At 45.4% G+C, this 18,403-nt stretch overlaps 1 protein-coding gene across 3 annotated transcripts in view; it reads left to right on the forward strand.

Moving 5' to 3' along the window:
* Window positions 1-1,272: 1,272 nt before the first annotated feature.
* SNAP25 (synaptosome associated protein 25) overlaps window positions 1,273-18,403 on the forward strand; it is a 66,180-nt gene continuing 49,049 nt past the window's right edge. Inside the window, exons 1-2 of one of the 3 annotated variants that reach the window (XM_080407765.1) lie at window positions 1,276-1,423; window positions 7,174-7,281. The gene's annotated coding sequence lies outside the window, so the exon portion shown is untranslated. Of the gene's footprint in view, window positions 1,424-7,173; window positions 7,282-18,403 lie in introns of all 3 variants that reach the window. The other 2 variants (XM_080407766.1, XM_080407764.1) reach the window with 2 other exon arrangements.

An 18,403-nucleotide genomic window follows, 5' to 3' on the forward strand; every position in this document is an offset into this window, starting at 1 on the left:
CCCCACCCCCATACAACCATAACACGAGATGAACGCACTCCAAAATTCAGCTGCATAGCCTTCCCTCTCTTCCGGTTTTCCTTGTCATGTCAAAAGGGGGAAAAAATACGATAAGGGTAGAATTATTGCTAATATGGGACTGGTGTTTTGACTCCATCAGTCCGCAGACTATTTAGAAAAGCCTGTACGCATGGTGTCAGAGTTAAACATAGCCAGTGCTCAGTTATTGCTCACAGGAGAGGCTCAGACAGCGAAGAGGGAGGCATTGCTACTTGTCTGTAGGTCTGGATGGTTCCATAAATGAACACATGAAGGCTTGTGGAATGAAAAGGAAGGGATGACTGAGGTTATGAAGGAGCGTCGCACTTCAGATGCAATCCCCATCCTTCATTAAAATTCCCATTAAGAGATAAATTTTACAAAAATACAACATTTTGTATGAAATGAAAGGAATTCCTCCCCATTAGAAATCACAGTGGAGACAGCTCCATTTGCTCTAAATTAGGTACGCTCTGAATGAATATTTTAATTAATCCGTTATAAATAAGCCAGGCTCTTTCCTGGAACAGAGTTACCGTTTTCTTCCTCGGCAGCAGTGGGATGTGCTCACTCTGCTGTGTGTATGCATGTACGTGCCCAGGCTTTTGTTTGTTTTTAATTTCTCTCTCTCATTTTTGAACCCGTCCCTCAAATGATCAGTTACAACACATGTCCTTAACCGTGGATTTGCTCGTGTTTGGCTGCTCTTACTTAGGGGAGGGAGGAGAGGGGGAATAATCAGATCAACACACCCAGACCCCTGGCAGCATGTTTTGAGAAATAAAAAGAAGGAGAGAAGGAAGAATTCACACATAAAAATAGAAGCCCACGTAGGTTGGCCATATATGGAGTACCGGGGACTTCAGAGGGATACCCTCTTCGGACCACCCCTTTGGCGGAGGAAATCACTGCTGCAGGAGGCCCCCTTCCCCCCTCCCCAGGCTGTTCGCCCGCAGCCGCGCTCAGCCCCCAGCCCCGGCCCCGGCCCTGGCCCCGGCCCGCGGGCGCTGCGCTCCGCACCGCACCGCTCCGCGCCCAGGGAGGCCGCAGAGGGGCGGTTGCGGAGAGGCGGCGGGGCCGCCTCGCCGGCGGTGCGCGATGCGCGGAGCGGTGCAGCGGCGGCGGTGATGACTCAAGCCCGCCCGGCCCTCTCTGCCCCCCTCCAGCTCCCGCCTCCCCCCCCCTACCCCCCCCCTCCCGCCGGGGAGGGCTATTAAAAGCTGCTGACGTAGGAGCGGACGGCCATCTTTGATGAGGGCACGGCTCCCGATCCATTGAAGAAGGAGACCCGGGGAGGTCAGCAGCGGCTGTCCTTGCCTCCCATCTGCGGCACCGACCCACCGACCCCGCAGCCGCGGCCCGGCGTAGCGCTCCATAAGCAGAGGTAAGGGTGGGACACCACCGAGGGCACCGGCTGCTCAGGGGGGAGGGGACGGTATTTACGAAAATGAAATCAAAAAAAGGATATATTTAAAGAGGGACCTGTTCGGCTTTTTGTCTCTAGCCTCTGGGCTGCTACGGGGATGGAGGAAGGCAGGGAAAAGGGGTGTAATTTCGCCGCCAGCCTCGTCGCCGGCTGGAGTCAGGGGAGGGAGTCGGGCTCTGCCTCTCCGCCGTGCCAGGCTAGCTTGCGGGTGGCAGGAGGCCGGAGGAGAAGGGAAGCCCGCGGGAGGTCGGAGGAGAAGGGGAACCAGCGCCATTTCCCCCGGAGCGGGAAGGAGGGCCCGCGACCGCGCTGCCCGGCTCGGCCGGACTGGGCTGCTGCCGCCCGGGGCACTGCGGCGCCCTTCCCGCGTCGCACCGCGCCGGGCTGCGGCGGCGCTTCAGCACCGCGGACAGAGGCGGGAAGGAGGCGGGGGTCAGCACCGCGGACAGCGACCGGGCCCCTCTGCCCCGCGGGTCGGCACCGCGGAGAGCGCCGGCCGCCGTGGCCCCTGAGCGGCCGCGGAGGCTGGCGCGGCGCCCCCCCGCCGGCAGCGCGCAAGGCTGGCCGCGCCGCGGAGGCGGGCGTGCTGCAGCGTCCTGCGGCTCCGCGCCTCCCCCCGGGCTGCCCTCCCCGGCAAGACCCCGCCATGGCACACGGGGAGCGCCGTCCCCGATGGGAAAGCGGCGGTGCTCGGTCGTTCCGGGATAGGACCTCAGGCAGAAACAGTTGTGGTTGTACGCGGTCCCCCGGCAGCTCAGAGTGCGAAGAGGGAGAAATTTAAAAAAAAAAAAAAAAAAAAAAAAAAAAAAAAGAAAAGGAGAAAAAAGAAAGAAAGGCAAATAGCTTGAGTTCGTGAAATTCATCGGCGTTCAGCACATCGGCCTCTCTCCCTGCCCTTTCGCGGGTGGAGAGGTACTTCTGCATGGGAAACGGGGGGTTACATAACAGCCAGCCGGCAGGGTCCCTCCGGGGCCGGGCACTGCCCGCGGGGGTCAGCAGCAGCCCCCCGGGGCTTCCCCCGCCTGTGGAATCTCCGCGCTCCGGGCCCTCGGCGCCCACCCCTCCGCACGGCACTTGCCGCGGGCTCTGGTGTCTGCGCGCCCGGGGGCTGGGGGCTTGCCAAGCCGGGGGGGGGTGGGGGTGGGGGGGGCTGGGCCCTGTCCCGTCCGTCCCCCCCGCCCTCCGCGGCCGCGCTGCAGAGCGGTGCAGAGCCCGCCGCCTTATGTAACGTGCTGCCCCACCACGGCCAGGCACCAGCCGCACCGCGCTGCGGGCCCCGGCTCCTCTGGTCTGGCAGTCCTCCCCCCAGCCGTCCTTTCTGCTCCCCAGCACCCCAGTGTCCCCAGCCCCCTCACTGCGGCTCATTGCTGGCGAAGTTAGGAACTTCGCTGCTTTCTGCGGGGCAAATAAACAAGGGGAGAAGGGGGGGTCAGGCTGTGCGTCCAGACACTGTGCTGCGTAGCTGCGTCAAACCAGGGCCTAGGGATCTGCCAGATTTACGTGTTTGAATAATTGCTGCTGGTTTCATTCCCAGCTGAAAGGGAGGGGAAGGGGGGGGGGGGGGGGCTGGTCTGCAGCGCAGCCCGGGGGTGGCAGAGCAGCCCCACAACCCATACCTGGCTGCTGCCAGTCCTGGCTGCAGCATCTGCAAGGACATGCTTGTCCCATACCCCCCACCCTGTCCTAGCTCTGGTCATGGAGCAGCTCTCCCATCAACCGTGGCAACATGAGGACGGCATGGTGCAGCCATCCCTGAGGGTGGCAAGGGAAGGGATGGGGCCATCTGGGAGATGAGTGCCCGGGGTGGGTATAGCTGGGGAAGCGACTCTCCCCTAGGTCCCCATCTCCCTGCATGTCCCTGCATCATGGGCGAAGATGCCGGGAATCTAGGAAAAAGCAGCAGTGGTTTTCCATTGCTACTGCATAGTGCAGAAGGGGTCAGCCAGGAGGTGACCACTGAAGAGTTTGATACCTAGGAGCAGCGCCAGAAAGACAACAGAGGTGACAAAACCAAAAGTGCAAATAGGCCTGATTTGCAAAAGCAAGAGCTTGAGGCTGCCTCTGAAGTCAGGAGGAGTTGCAGAAACTCAGCATGTTATGAAACAACATGCAGCTAAATAGCAACCCCCAAATAAATACAGTTTAACTTTCTTTCTACCACGGACTACAAAATTAGCATGGCATTTCCAGGAGCATTCAGGACCAGGCTCTGTGACCACTGAACTCACAGGGGCAGTGAAAGAAAGAACTGCAGAATCCAGCCAGTACCGAACCATCAAAATACATCTAACGAGATGCAGCTCCAATCTGCAGATTTATTGCACTGGAGGTGGGAGCTGCTTTTCGGGTCAACGGAAAGCTTTTCATTTGTCTCTGTATGCTTTAGGTATGGCAACAAACAGCAAGACTGAAGTGCTAAGGTAAATAAAGCATGGTCTCTACCTAATGCTTGCACTGTTTTAACTGAGCAAGGTAATGAAACAACATACTTTCTTGTCAGTATGAACAATTTCAGAAACTTTTATGTCTCTGTGTCACAAGGCTATAGCTTCTGCATATGTAGCAACCCTTGGGGAAAAATTGAAACTATGTGGCACAGTGTAGAGCTCACTTTGTTAATGGTTTCTTTCAGGAATGTAGGGAAGCCTAGGAAAAGAAACTGATTTACCTTTGCCTCGGCTTGCTGTCACACAACTACTCCTTTTCTTGTATTTTTTCCTAAATCTGTGTCACAACTCTTTATAATATAAGCACAGTACTTTCATCTGTACATGTTTATACACACACACACACACACATTTCGGAGATTTCTAGGGTTATAAGCTAGGTAAAACCACAACAAATATAGACTGACTTTGCAGCCTTCATTGGAAAGAGTGCATTTTTCTGTCTATGAAGTTTCATCCACCATTACCGATGCAGTCACCTTTGGGCTGGGTGAGTGCCAGGCAAGCTGTAACAATAGACTTGTTCAAGCATTTTAGAGCATCTAACAGAGAGAAGAATAATGCGTTGCTTGAAAGCTGCAGCAGAATGCAGATCTCAGGCAGATCACAATTACCTCTAGGAAGCTGGACTTTGGAGCGGGCACCAGGGCTCACATATCTACTTCTGGGAGTGCTCGATATAGTTTGCCAAGGCCAGCAGTTATCAAAAATAGTTTCTTTTTACCTTATTATTTTTGAACCTTAAATGATATCTTTGCCCTTAGCTTCAATAAACTCTGGCTTTCTTCCCTATTGACCTTGCAGATTTAGCTTGCTGCATTATATTGCAACAAGCATTTCTCCAAAATGCACAAGTTATACTCCTAGTTCTTGTCTATCACCCTATTGTTACTCCCTCCAGAAATACTTAGATACACATATCCACCAGCAAAATCTTCCTCTCATCAGATCCTAGTTTTCAATATGCTGCCCCATATCCCACTAAATTTTCTAGGACTTTCCACCAAGCATAAAGAAAGTCAACTTCATAGGCTCAATTTATTTTTCCTGCTTTATGATGGCCCTGTGGCTGATGTTGTGACACTCAAAAGTAGATCTGAATGGCCTGGAGGGAGTGTTTGAACCACTTGGCCTGTTTTTTCCAAAGGAAATTTAGCTTTGCCTTTACATCTTTCATTGTGTTCATTTGTTATTTCCTCATCACTTACCTCATCTACCATCACCTACAATCCTTTTTTTGACTACCGCTAAAGAGCACTGTGGTGAAAGAAACACAAACTTGGGCAAAGCATTAGGACCCTGCTGTAAAGGATGATGAGCGGATTCCTGATTTTGATTATTCCAAGAAGTCTAATCCCAAGTCAGTTGAAATCAGGGAAAATACTTCCACTGGTGAGGCAGGCTTTGCATGAGGCTCTGAATAAGCTCACCAGTCAGGCCGTGTGCTGCTACAGGTGAATGCAGGGTATGGAAAGCTTTTTATTCCCAGCAATGGGTGCATATTTATCAGCCCTGCAGTCCAAGAGAAAACCCTGCACATGATTTTATGGGGCTTGTAAAAAAGAGAACTTTTGGCAGTTTAGGTTTTTCAAAGGGAAATAAGTGCTATGTACATATCCTCTTGAAATATACTGACATGCTGTAATTCTAAAGAGAATTCAATCATTGCATTATAACCTTTTTCTTTTCTTCTCTTTTTAATAAGATGAGATATGGTATCTTATCTTACCTGCTGGAGAAAGCTGAATTCTAATACAAGCACAGGGAGAAGTAGAAGGAAATATTAAGTAATTAATCATGGCCATTCCTGGCCTTTGAAAGCTGGAAGTTAATACTGGCCAACCTGTGTTCTGTCTGGCTATTTAAAAGGGAAAAAGTTTTTTTTATTATTATTATTTTTTTTATATAGCTAACAATGTTCTATTTCACTTTTAAAATGGGATTTAACTTATTATTGGCCCACATTGTTGATTGGTGTGAATTAGCGTAGCTGAGTGCTGTGCTATACTACAGGCTGATAAGCTCCAAAGCTGGGGCTCATCGTTCAAGTTTTAAAACAGAAATGGGTATACTTGCTGAAGGAGCAGGTTTTTCCGTAAACAGAAGTAACTGGAAATGCCATCCCCCCAAACCCTACTTTCTACCAGCCTGGTTTCATTGTCACAGATTCCCACAGGCAAGGTTAATATAGTTAGTCTGCCTCAGAAATGGTGACAGTAAGCAATGATGAAGCAGCAGAGGAGGAATACTGCATGTTATGGCTGCATTTCAGGTTGGGTTCTGCTGCACTCTGCTGGTACATAACACCAGCAGAACTTTTTACATGGTGTAAAACCCAGGACACAGCTGAATTTTTCCTAGAGGCCATTAGTGTGCAGAAGAAGTCAGAACTGTATCACTGGATGTGGAACAAAACCAAGCCTGCAGTTCCAGGTGCAGTTCGATTTAAAAGACTGCGCTTCCTGGCAGTAGCCATTCATTTTTCTTCCAAATTGGAAAGTCGTGGGAAGTTTTCCTGCATTCCAATAAATGCACAGGAAAATTATGCTTCTTCCATCATGTTCTTTAAGGCAGTATTTTTAATGTTTGACTACTAAGACATATTATCGGTAGATTAGAAGTAGGAAAGAATGAAGTCAAGTGTCACTGTACACATTTCTAAAACAAAAAGAGGGGAACAGTTCGTATACATTTTTATTATAATTATGGTTTTCCTTGTGCTTTTAATATGACACAGTTATTATGCCAGGGTTTACTGGTAGAATCCATGAGCAAAATGATAGTTATCATAGCTTGTGTCAGTGTTAACAACTAAAATGTACATCCTAGACATTACAAAAGGATGCTTCATGTAGGTGATTTTTGAAATTAATGCAAGATTTGTTATTTCTTACTCAAAACCTAGCAATTAACAGGGAGCTGCACATACAAAGGCATTGCAGAGTGCTTGGTAGGGCACGTTTGTGATTTAACATAGATCACTTCCATCTCTCACATTTTCTCAGTAGCATACCCTTACTAAAAATCCCAGGCAGCAAATCTCCAAAGGCTTTCACAGTCACTAGCTTGTCAAAGAGACTGGAAGGCTAGTGTGGCGTGGGTTGAAAACTAAAGGCTCCAATCACATCACAGCTATCGTGTTTGTCATGATGTATTTATTTGCTGTAATTACTCTCCACCTGAAGGAGAAGAATTCTGTTTCTGGGTTGCAATACAGTTGTACCAGAAGAAGTAATATATTTTTCCTTTTGTATAAACCAGTTATTTGGAAGATGTGCCAACTGCTCCTTTGGTTCCTTCCCCTCTCCTGGAAATTATAGCTCACAGTGGAACTGTGCAGATGCCAGTTCATTGATCCGCCCTACAGAGGTAAATATATTTCCTCCAGCTACTCTAAAAAATGTCATGAAACAAAAGTATACTTCTTCAGAAAAGCTGATCTGTCAAAATACTGTTACCATTCACTGATTTTTTTCTTAAACAGGAACAGAAGTCTTCCATGCATATTTAAGCATCTTTTAAAAGAAAAGGTACTAAAATTAGCTTCACCATGCTTTAGATGCAAATTAAAGTTTTCTTTTTCCCTTCTACGTTAGTATTTTTTGGTTCAGTCTGGTCCTCATTCACATCCTTAGACACCTCAAAAGGATTTAGACAAGCTTGCCTTTCTGCAGCCATCAGGGAACTGCTGTTTGATTCAGTGCAGCACTGCTCCTGCCTGGTACGCCTCTGCACCACGTGGTATGGACATGGACACACACCTCTCCGAGCTCAGGGCTGCCTGTGCTGAACAGCACTGACCCCGTAGGTGACTGACATTGTTAGGAGAGAAATTTCTGTTCTCTATTTATTAGGCACAGACATCTCTTAGGAATAATTTGTTCTTGCAGAAAACAGTAAGAAAGCTATTGCAATTTATTGGACTAGAGACATTCAGTAACAGTCACTTTAGCTTCAGATACTGTGTTTTAGTGATTAAATCACAGGGGCTGCATTCAGAGTATCTGGAGTCAGGTGCAAGTATCAGATACTAAATTAATGTAACCTCTGTCAAGTGTCTCAATTACCTCCATCCACAGAAGAAAGACTTGAGATTAAAACAACTTTTGGCTTGCATCCCTCAGCTTCATCTTAGGACCAGTACGTGTATCTTTGGAAAGGTATTTGTATGTTTATTAGGGCACAGCATCTCCACTGCCTGGGGATGCTGACCTAAAAACTGGTACCTGTAAAATGCAACATCCTCCCAACATAGGTGATTATCATTTGCTTAGCATTCAAGGGGCTGTTACACATGTTTACAAACCCCTTCAGGTTTGTAAAAGGCTTGGCTGGAAGGTGCCATATAAACCCAGATTATTAGTATTACATTCATGATAGCAAAAGAAGAAAGAGATTTCAGACCAGAAGGCAGATGAAACATTCACTCATTTGATCGTGCTCTCATGGCCTGGTATAACACAAGACAATGAGTTTGCCAGAGCCATGCATTTTGCCAAGGCTGCATTAAGCTGCAACGGGAGAGTGGGACTGAGCCCTCTCTCTTCAACAGCACTGGTTCCAAACTGGTAACGTGACAGCTGAATATACAGCCAGGATACGTTTTGTGACTATTTGAGTATTTCAGCCAAACATTTGCTTTTCCAGAGAGTATTCACCTAAGTGACACTCAAGTATGTGAAAAGCCCTGAAGAAACAATCTAAGGTATGTGAACCCAATTAAATTGAAATTCACCACTGACTTCTAACAGCTGTTCTCCCCAGAGGAGCATTTCTTTTATTTGCTCAGCTGTATGGAAATGTGTATTTGTTGCCTAGCCTTTTGAAGGATTTCCTATGGGATTTTGCCATTAAAAACATGTTCTTAGGATATGGTACCTGTTTTTGCAATTCCTGAAAATATATGTCTTTTTCATAGAGAGGAGCAAGAGACAGGAAGGCCAACAGCAGCAAAAGGTTTCAAAATGGTGCTGCCTGAATTCATGAAGGGCATTATATGACGCAGCTGTTGGTGTTCACAAGAGACTAGATAAGATGGCAAGTCTCTTAAAGTCTGATTTTCCTAAGAGGTTTTTCTTATTTAAAAAAAAAGAGAGGAGAGAAAAAAGGCCTGGATGGCTCTGGTGTGGTGAAGGCTTGTCAGTTCAGTTCATTTTAGAGATGAGCACATCAAGAAAGAGACAGCAGAAAAAACCCTCAAGGCGCCAGGAATGCACTAAGTATAATTGAAAATGTCCTAGACCACTTGGGTTACAAAGAGTAGGACCATCTGCAGGCCTCAAATTTTTAATATTAGCAGGGCATTTTAAAATCTGTGCATTGCCTAGTTCCCTTTTTCTTAATTAATTGTTCTAAATAGTACAAAATAGCTGCTCCTGAAGCAACTCTTAGGCTCTGAAGATTATTTTCTAACCCTGGTAAACAAGAGCTGGTGTGCATTTCCAACAGGTTGACAAATAAGAATGCAAGAGAGCTGCAGACATCACAAAAAAGGTGTTAGGCTGCTGTAGTACCCCAACTCCCGGATTAGTGCCCAGGGCACTTAATGTTGCAGTATTGGACGGGATGATAGATGTTACCATGTGACAGAAGAGCCTAGCAGCACCTCTTGTCCTCTGGAGGCCTCAGTAACTATGCTGTCTTTTTGTTTCTTGGAGTCTAGGGTCTCTTCCTAGGCCCACCTCACCTTACCCAGCCTCAGCTTTCCGTTCTCCTAATATTCCACAAATGCTCTGAGGGAAAGCACCCTGCCAAGAGAGGGAGGTGCAAGGAAAGACTCCTTTCAAAGGCAGGGGCCTCAGTATGCTGGTATGGACAGATGCAATGAGCCACCCAGAACACAAAGGGACAAACTCCTACAAGAGAGTAGGAACACAGTGCAGGTGGTGATGAAGTGTTAACTCTTAGGTCCTGCTACATAAGCACCCTCAGCTACAAGGACCCCAGTATTTCCATCTTCTTTGACTGGTTCATTAAGTATAAGGCCAGAAGAGGTTACCCATGAGTGAGCCGAACCCCCTATAAAACAGAACATCCCACAGGCTACAGGGCTTCTCTGTATTAACTGCTTCTCCAGCAGTGCAATTATCCAATCTTGATTTCAAATATCGCCCATGGTGGAGAATGTGACAATATATGGTTTTTAATTGAACAGTGAAATCCAATAAATTTTTTTATTGTGGATGCAACCATTTATCTGCAAAGCTATTAAACTGCTATTTAGATTGATGAACAGCTCCGCTGCTGCCCTGCTGTGGATTTCCCCATTGTTACTCCTATTTCTTCATGGAGTAACACTTGCTTTCCTCTTCAACATTCATATTCTTGGAAGCTCTATTCTTTCCCAGTCAGGACCCCCTTATATTTCTGTTCTTTCCTTGTCCCCAGAAAGAATTTCCTTGCACTTAGGAGGTTAGTCACAAAGCTTTTAAAACATTCTGCAGCCTGGCAGGTGAAGAGATAAGACACTGATTCAATGACCAGAACATACTCTTTGGTGCTGGAGATTAGACTTTTAAACACAGAATGTGAGACTCCAGAGCTGTTTACGGATTTCAATTTCTTTACTTTCTTTTTGCGGTCTAGCCTGTTTTTGTGGTGACATTTCCAAGAAATGTGTTGTACACTCAGCTGGTCTCCAGACAAAGAGCTCTTCCTTTCATGCCTGCATCCAGAATCTGTTTCTCAAAACAATCTACTTTCCATAGTAGAGAAGTCAGAGACCCTTCAAAATTTAACCGAGCTTTCTACTATTGTTGAACACGGTAGGCCACATCCTGGACTTAGAAGAGTTACTTGTATCTTAACCAAACAGTGATCCGCTGTACCAGTAAGTCTGAAGAAGTGGACCAGAGAATAAAAAAGAGGAGACAATAACTAGGAGAATGAAAAAACAAAGCCAAAACAAACAAACCCCAAACACAAAAAAAGACAAAAACCAGGTGAATTGAAATAGCGGAAAGGACGGGATGGACTTTTTGATTAATTCTCCTTGTTGCTGGTCTTTCCCTATCAGTACACCAGTGACAATTACCTAGACTTTAAAAGTAAACTTCAATACTCAAGTGTTTGGTAAAAGCATCTTAAAAGGTGCCCTGAAGTGTTAGGTTATAAAATTTTCTGTCCTGGTGTCCAGTCTGCATCCCTTTAGCAAACACGACCCTCTGTTCAATCTTTGCAGTTTAAAATGCAGAGGGTGTGCAGAGGCGCACCCTTACTCCTAATATCATGAGGGCAGAAACTTCTACCTCTTTCACTAAGAGAAGAAAACCTATAGCAGTTGATGGGCACAAACCCTAAAGGACAGGTTTGTAATCCACTGCTTCAGACTGAGAAAGAAAAGTCCTGACCAGCAGGCAGCACGACCCAGGCTCACACTCCAGTGTTTGACTTCACCTTAAACTTTTCTGCTGGCTACTCTCCTCAAGTGCCAATCTTTCTGGCAGCAGATCTCTTAGCAAAAAAGCCAGGCCAATGACAAAGCAAAGCCACCTTAGCTGCTTATTACCCCAAGTCTGATTCTTGACTCAAGATCTCTGCACTGCCAGCTGCGGGCAAAAATGGAGAGGGGATGTTCTCCTCTTCCTTCTGTGTCTCCTCTGCCCTGCTGCCAAACAGAGGAAGAGCAGACCCTAGGGAGGGAAGCAGAGGGGTGACATTCACATGCAGGCCTACAACTTGGCATGACATCTAGGAGCAGCACAGATATATCACAACATTGTTTATGCAGGCAATACATGTTCTTCATGTATTCAAGCTATGCTACCCTTAAGGATTGCAGCAAGTTAAGAGAAAAGAGGGAAATTATGAAGTAGCCCATGCTAGAAAAGGGGAGAATTAAGAACTAGCCAGAGTTTTGTCACAGTGAAGTCTTATAGATGCATATACAGACACCAAGACACCAGGCTGGCAGTATTTGTGAGAACTTTTTCCTTGTGGTTAGTGTTTAAGCTGAGCAAAATGTTAATGGCTGCTATCTGCTCACTGTGGTATTTGAGACACACACTTGCTCTGCAGCACTTACGTTGAAAATAAAAGCAAACTAGTGTTTGTGATACCACAAGGTAGAGCTCAGACTTTTTTCTTTTAGCTGGAAAACTGAAAAAAGGCACTGGCTTTTTTCAAGCGTGTCAGAAATAGAAGCCTATTTTAGAAGAGACATGAAGTTATCGGTGCAAATTAATAGTGCCAGATAGGGGGTTAAATTATTGCCTTACAGCTGAAGACATGAGAGAGAATGAAAGTGGTAGACTATAAAAAGGGTATCACCAGAAGTGATGAGATCCCACTGCAAGGTGGGGTTTGTGAACACTGTGCTTGTGCTTATAAGCAGTTGCTCAGATGAATGGTTTTATGGGCCAGAGCGAGGGAGAGAGAGGGAAAAAAACCACAGTCATTTTTAAGATCATGTCTCATAGTTTACTGCTTTGCTCAGGACAAGATGTCCAGCAGCACAAGCTACAATTAAATACCATAGAGCTTTGCCTCCTGGGCTGGCTCACAGCTGCCAGAGCAGGGGAGCTTGCCAGAGCAGTCAAATAAATGTGGCTGTGTATTGGGTTTGTGTGGCAAGGTTTCGGTGGCAGGGGGCCTACAGGGGTGTCTTCTGTGAGAAGATGCTAGAAGCTTCCCCTGTGTCTAATGGAGCCAATGCCCACTGACTCCAAGACAGACCTGCTGCTGGTCAAGGCCAAGCCCATCAGTGATGGTGGCAGCACCTCTGGGATAATGTACTTAAGAAGGGGGGAAAAAAACCCTGTGTAACTGCAGCCAGAGAGAGAAGTGAGACTATGTGAGAGGAACAACTCTGCAGACGCCAAGGGCCTTCAAGAATGAGTGGGAAGAGGAGCTCCAGGTGCCAGAGCAGAGGTTCCCCAGCAGCCCATGGTGAAGCCCACGGCAAGGCAGGCTGTGGCCCCAGCCCATGGAGCCCACAGAGGAGCAGAACCCTACCTGCAGCCCAGGGAGGGCTCCACACCAGGGCAGGGGGTGCCCAAAGGAGGCTGTGACCCATGGTCAGCCTGTGCTGGAGCAGCTCCAGGCAGGGCCTGTGGCCCCATGGAGAGAGGGGCCTGAGCTGGGACAGGGCTGGGGACCCCACCTGCGGGGACCCTGCAGGGGACCCAGGCTGGAGCCGGTTGTGCCTGTGGATCTGCACTCCGTGGGAGGGACCCATGGGGAGCAGTTTGTGAAGAGCTGCAGCCCATGGGAAGGACTCATGTTGGAGAAGTTGTGGAGGACTCTGCCCTGTGGGAGGGACCCCATGCTGGAGCAGGGGGACAGTGTGAGGACCCCTCCCCCTGAGGAAGAAGGAGCGGCAGAGGCAACATGTGTGACAGCACAGCTGACCTCAGCCCCATTCCCTGTCTCCCTGTGCATCTCAGGGGGAGGAGGCAGAGAAAATCAGAAGTAAAGTCGAGCCTGGAAAGAAGGGAGGGGTTGGGGGAAGATGATGTAAGATTTAGGGGGTTATTTCTCATTACTCTACTCTGATTTTATTGGTAATAAATTAAACTAATTTCCCCAAGTCGAGTCTGTTTTGCCCATGACAGTAATTGGTGAGTGATCTCTCCCTGTCCTTACCTCGACCCACAAGGCTTTTGTTGTATTTTCTCTCTCCTGTCCATTTAAGGAGGAAAGTGACAGAGCAGCTTTGGTGGGCACCTGGCATTCCGCCAGGGTCAACCCACCGCAGGCTGTTGAGCTGAGACAGCGCTAACTGGGTCAGCTTCTGGAGCAACAGGGAGCTTTGTCAGAAAAATTCCAGGTTTAAGGGTGTTGTTGCTGAAAAATGACAGTTATTACATTAAGAAAGCAATTCTTTAATACAGATATTTCTCAAAACATTTCAGTTATGCTTCACTTGGGTAGGAAGAATGTTTCTTCCTATCTCATCTCCACTTCCAGTGGGTAAAGAGAAAGTAAAACCTCTTTTTTTGCTAATTATGAATAGGGCAAGGAAAAAATGAGGAAGGATTATAGAAAAATGTTCAAATGTCAAGTCTTCAGCAAAAATGGGACATTCCAAAAAACTGAGTAAGAACAGTTTTGAAAAGTCTTTTAGACCAGCACTTGGACTAGGGGTGTCCTGATGCATAAAGAGCTATAGGTATGTGCCAAAAACACTTGTGTAGACTTGTAGCAACAGGATGGCTAATAACATGCCATGGGTAGGTCCTACCAGCCAGAGACAGCCCTTCTTCAGCTGACATATCATGCCAGTAACAAGACAACCTACAGTGTTGAAATAATCAGACCACTAGCTACAAGAAAAGGAAGTTGTTTCAGTGGCAGAATGCTTCCCAGTTCAACTGAGTATTTAGTCCCAGATGCTTAGCTGGGGTAAGTCAGTACAGCACCACTGCAATCAGAAGAGCAAGCCTGAGTGGCACCTTGTGGAGATCCTAACAACAAGTGACTTAAAAACACACTTTAAGAGGAAGAGACAGGTCTTTTTGGCAGTAATTAAGCACTTTTTAACTCTGCGGACACAGTAACAAAGGGACCTATTCAAAAAGCAAATGCCTTAAGTGCAAACACTTAATAATGCATAGCTGCATTACACAAAAGACAAGCTGTGGAGCTGCCTCTCCTTTCCAAGGAAAGTGCAGCTTGCAACTGGAGTGCACAGTATAGGATAGAGGCTCAGGAAGCATTGAACACTATTCCTCATGTGCCCTAAGAAAACAGGGGCTGCACTTGTGGTCTTCTGCACGCTACAAAGAACTAACAACATAGCCCCTGCCTAAATCTCAGAGTTAACAATTTAATTCACTGACTGAGAAACTAGGTAGAAAGTTACATAAATACAAGCATATAGTGGTTTATACAAGGCAGGAACATAGCCTATTCTATAAAACCCTTAATCAGTTGAGCATAATAGGAATTTTGCTATGAATCATCATATATCTAAAGGAGAACTTGGTCAGATCCTGTGTCCAGCATGGCAGAGCAGCACTGACTCATCTGAATCAGTTCAAGTCCAAAGCAGGGGCAAGACTGAGAAAAATGGCTCATCAGCACCTCAGCAATCACTTGGCTGAGATACCCTCCAGGTGATTGAGTAGAAGAAGAAAGAACAGTTCACAGCAAATCAATCATATAGTGAAATCCCCATATTTTTTCTGTTTTCAGAATGCTCACCACAAAGTTTGATTTTTCTTGACTTCCTCTTCATCTGAAATGATTTGTCGAATCTTTTCTCAGAAAATAATGATCTTCAGACTGCTCATTGCACACATTCAAAGCTCCACCTGTGCTGCATTCCTTCCATTTTGTACTGAGGGCTTTCTGCTCCCTTACTGAGTGTGCAAGGGCTACAGATGTGGGAAGAGTGAAAGGCTTGTGTTTCAAATCCAGGATTCGCTGTCCATGATTATTCTTAAATAAACATTTCAAAAACGGATGGTTTGGCAAGCATTATTCCAGTAATTTTGTTCACTAGATTTTTGATAGGAGTCTTAACAGAGTCATGTGAAATAATACTGTTTTGAGGCACCAGGAGGATGCTATTAAAAATGCTGAATTGCAGCTGGATATATGTTGGTCACATTTCTTCAGCTAGGCTATCATGTTCACTTCTGAAGAAATAGCAACTGTCACTAGCAACAGTCGCAAGAGATGCAGCCTGCAGAGAATCACACTGAGCAAAGAAAAATATCTAGGACAGTGATTTAGCTTGTCTGGATTATAATGTTTCTCATAGATGCTTTGCAATTGTTAAAAGGCCTCCTAAAGGAAGGAAACAGCTTGTTCAGGTCTGCCATGAGTAAAATAGAGGAATAAATAGCAATTGCAGGAAGGCTAATACAGTATGATACAGTTACATGAAAAATTCTAGGCAAGTTTCTGGGAATGCTGGAACAAGAACATTCAATCTGAATTTTAGAAAATCCTTTTCTGTGCTGCCATATGTTGTAACATGGGGAAGAGCCACAAAACTGGCTTTGAACCAGTGAGGTGTAAAATGTTTTTATTGCCTGGGTGACAGTCTCATTTTCCCAAACTCATGGCCGAACGGTCGCTCTGAGATGGCATGTAGCAAACAAGACACATGAGATCAAAAACGTGTCCATCTCAAACCTGGAGTGTATTACTTTGAGCTGAGACAGAGACATGTGATCCACTATTTAAAATTTCTAACAGAACTGCCAGGACCTCTCTTCAAAGGCAGAGAAGACGTATGCATGTGGACTTGTAAGGGTCAGAAGCAATCTGGCATTCTCTGAGCAAATTATACACACTGCAGGACTGCCAGATACAGGTGGACCGAAGGGAAATGTCCAGATGTAACTGCAGATGTCATAGGAAATTAAGCCATTCACTTGTGCTTGCAATTCACAAAGTTCCATTTCTAGGTCAGATGACAGCTTAGTTGGCCATTACTGCAAATATCTCTGACTTTTCTTGAAGTTTTCTGTCTAGAACTCATAAAAAAGCAAAGGACAAGTACCATTTTAATGGGAAGCACATTGTAAAACCATGTGAAGAATTAACTTTATAGAAGTTAACGAACTAAGGAAGTTGTTAAAGGACGAGGTTCTCTAGTACTCAATTAAAAAGAGAAACTGAAGAAAAGAATTGCAACTATTTGCTGTCACTATGAAAACCAATATTACCAGTTTTGGGTATGTAAAGGTGTAAATATTTGTTCTAGTAGATACAATTATTATTGTTTGTGATTAATTAGATTTTTGAGTAAACTGCCAGTAAAGTTTATTCATCTATGCTGTTGTTGTGTCGTGATGATATCCTGGTGTGCGTGTTAACTATAGGTTACTGAGAGATAAATTGTTTGCTTAATAAATCAGATCATCAAAGAATATAGAAATATTGTTTAATCGATGCTGTTGAAATTAATTTATTTCAGAATTCAACCACCTTGCTCTGTATAAATGTCTCCAGTACTGCTTAAACTATTTAGTCATAAAATCTGAAAGCTCAGAATGTGAAATATTGGGGGAAATTCAGTATTTTAAATAAGAAGTTACCCATTTTCTACCTGTTTCAATAACAAAGAGAACAGTACTTCCCTCCAGAAATAACATAACCTATTGCATTTATTTTAGTAGCTGGTTAACTAAGTACGGGTACAGAACACATGATAAGGTAGTCAGATCCCTAGGCAGTGAAAATGGATTTTGATTTGCTAGTGGAAAGAAAATAAATCATTTTTGTCAAAGCTTTGAAAAGCATAAAAGTATTTTTTAGAAATAAATACTTGCACATTTTTCATTTGCTGCAAAGCTTCCATTTATGTGAGAAATTAAGAGTTTTAATCTTCTTAGTAAGCTTTTTGATCATTGTGTGATTAGCTTATAAAATCAGTATATTGCCCATTTCTAATGAAATGGCGAACTTTTTTCTGTTTCTTTGCTTACTTGTGTCTATCTGTGTCTGGCATGAGTCTAGTTCAGCTCCTGCCAGAGTCTATACTGATGAATGACATTTGTACTGTTGTTTAGTCCAAAATCCCCTAACGCATTTAGACTGATTATATACTTCAGAGCCAAGAAATACTGATACACAATCAGAACTGGAAAGGGAAGGGGACAAAGTTTTTTTGTTTGTGCTTTGGAGATGTCAAAAAAGCTTTTCTAGCTTCATAACTTTGGCGACAGAAATGTAGTGGAAGTGGGAAATGTTTGTATCTCTTTTTTGTATGAGATGAAGCAGATAAAGACTGACTGGGCTTCCCGTGGCTGAGCCATTTCTGGAGATGATACATCAGATGTCTGGGATAATATGGAAGCTGTGGTTGGCAGCCTTTAATGCAGGTTCTTGTCTCTTCTGGAACTATCATTAAGCACAAATGTATGGCATCAAAACTTTTATTGTCTGGAATAGCAAATGCTATGCCATGCTTCAGAAAGAAGCATCTTTTTAAAAAAACAAATAGCTGGAGAAATCATATTTTAATAGTGGTGTCCTACTGAGTTCTGTACTTCACTTGCATCACAGCATACACTTGAAATTGATCCCTTATGGTGCCTTCTGGGCACCTGCTCAAGTCTGAGGTTCTCATGGGACAAAATCACCCACCACAACAGCTGGAAAAGCTTAACACAGTTCTCCTTCCCAGGGCTTGCTACACACTCCGTTCCTTTTCTGCCTGTGGGCCTTGGGCTGTCTTAAAAGAAAACAAGCTGATAGGCACTGCTATTCTTTAGTGGCCCTGGATGGGGCCAGCAACCGTCTGGGGCTACGTATCAGTCAGGGAAGGTTGCCAAGGCACTTGCTGGGAGGTGATTTTGGGGGTAGCTGAAAGGCTCATAGTTTGTGATCTCCTTCTGTCTAGCTTTTGAATTGTTCATGTTTAGAGGTTGCCCTTACCCTGGGAGTGGAAAACTACTGAGGGTCAGAGGACAGGTATCCACTTTCATTCCTGGGTGACTGTGAGTAGTTGCTAATGCCGTGAACTTCTGGTAATTTGTCCACAGGCCTTTAGTGTGTGACTGATACCATCGTTATGGTCTTTACATCCAGAAGAGCT

The sequence above is a fragment of the Falco punctatus genome (assembly GCF_963210335.1).
Source record: "Falco punctatus genome assembly, chromosome: 12".
Taxonomy (NCBI): Eukaryota; Metazoa; Chordata; class Aves; order Falconiformes; family Falconidae; genus Falco; species Falco punctatus.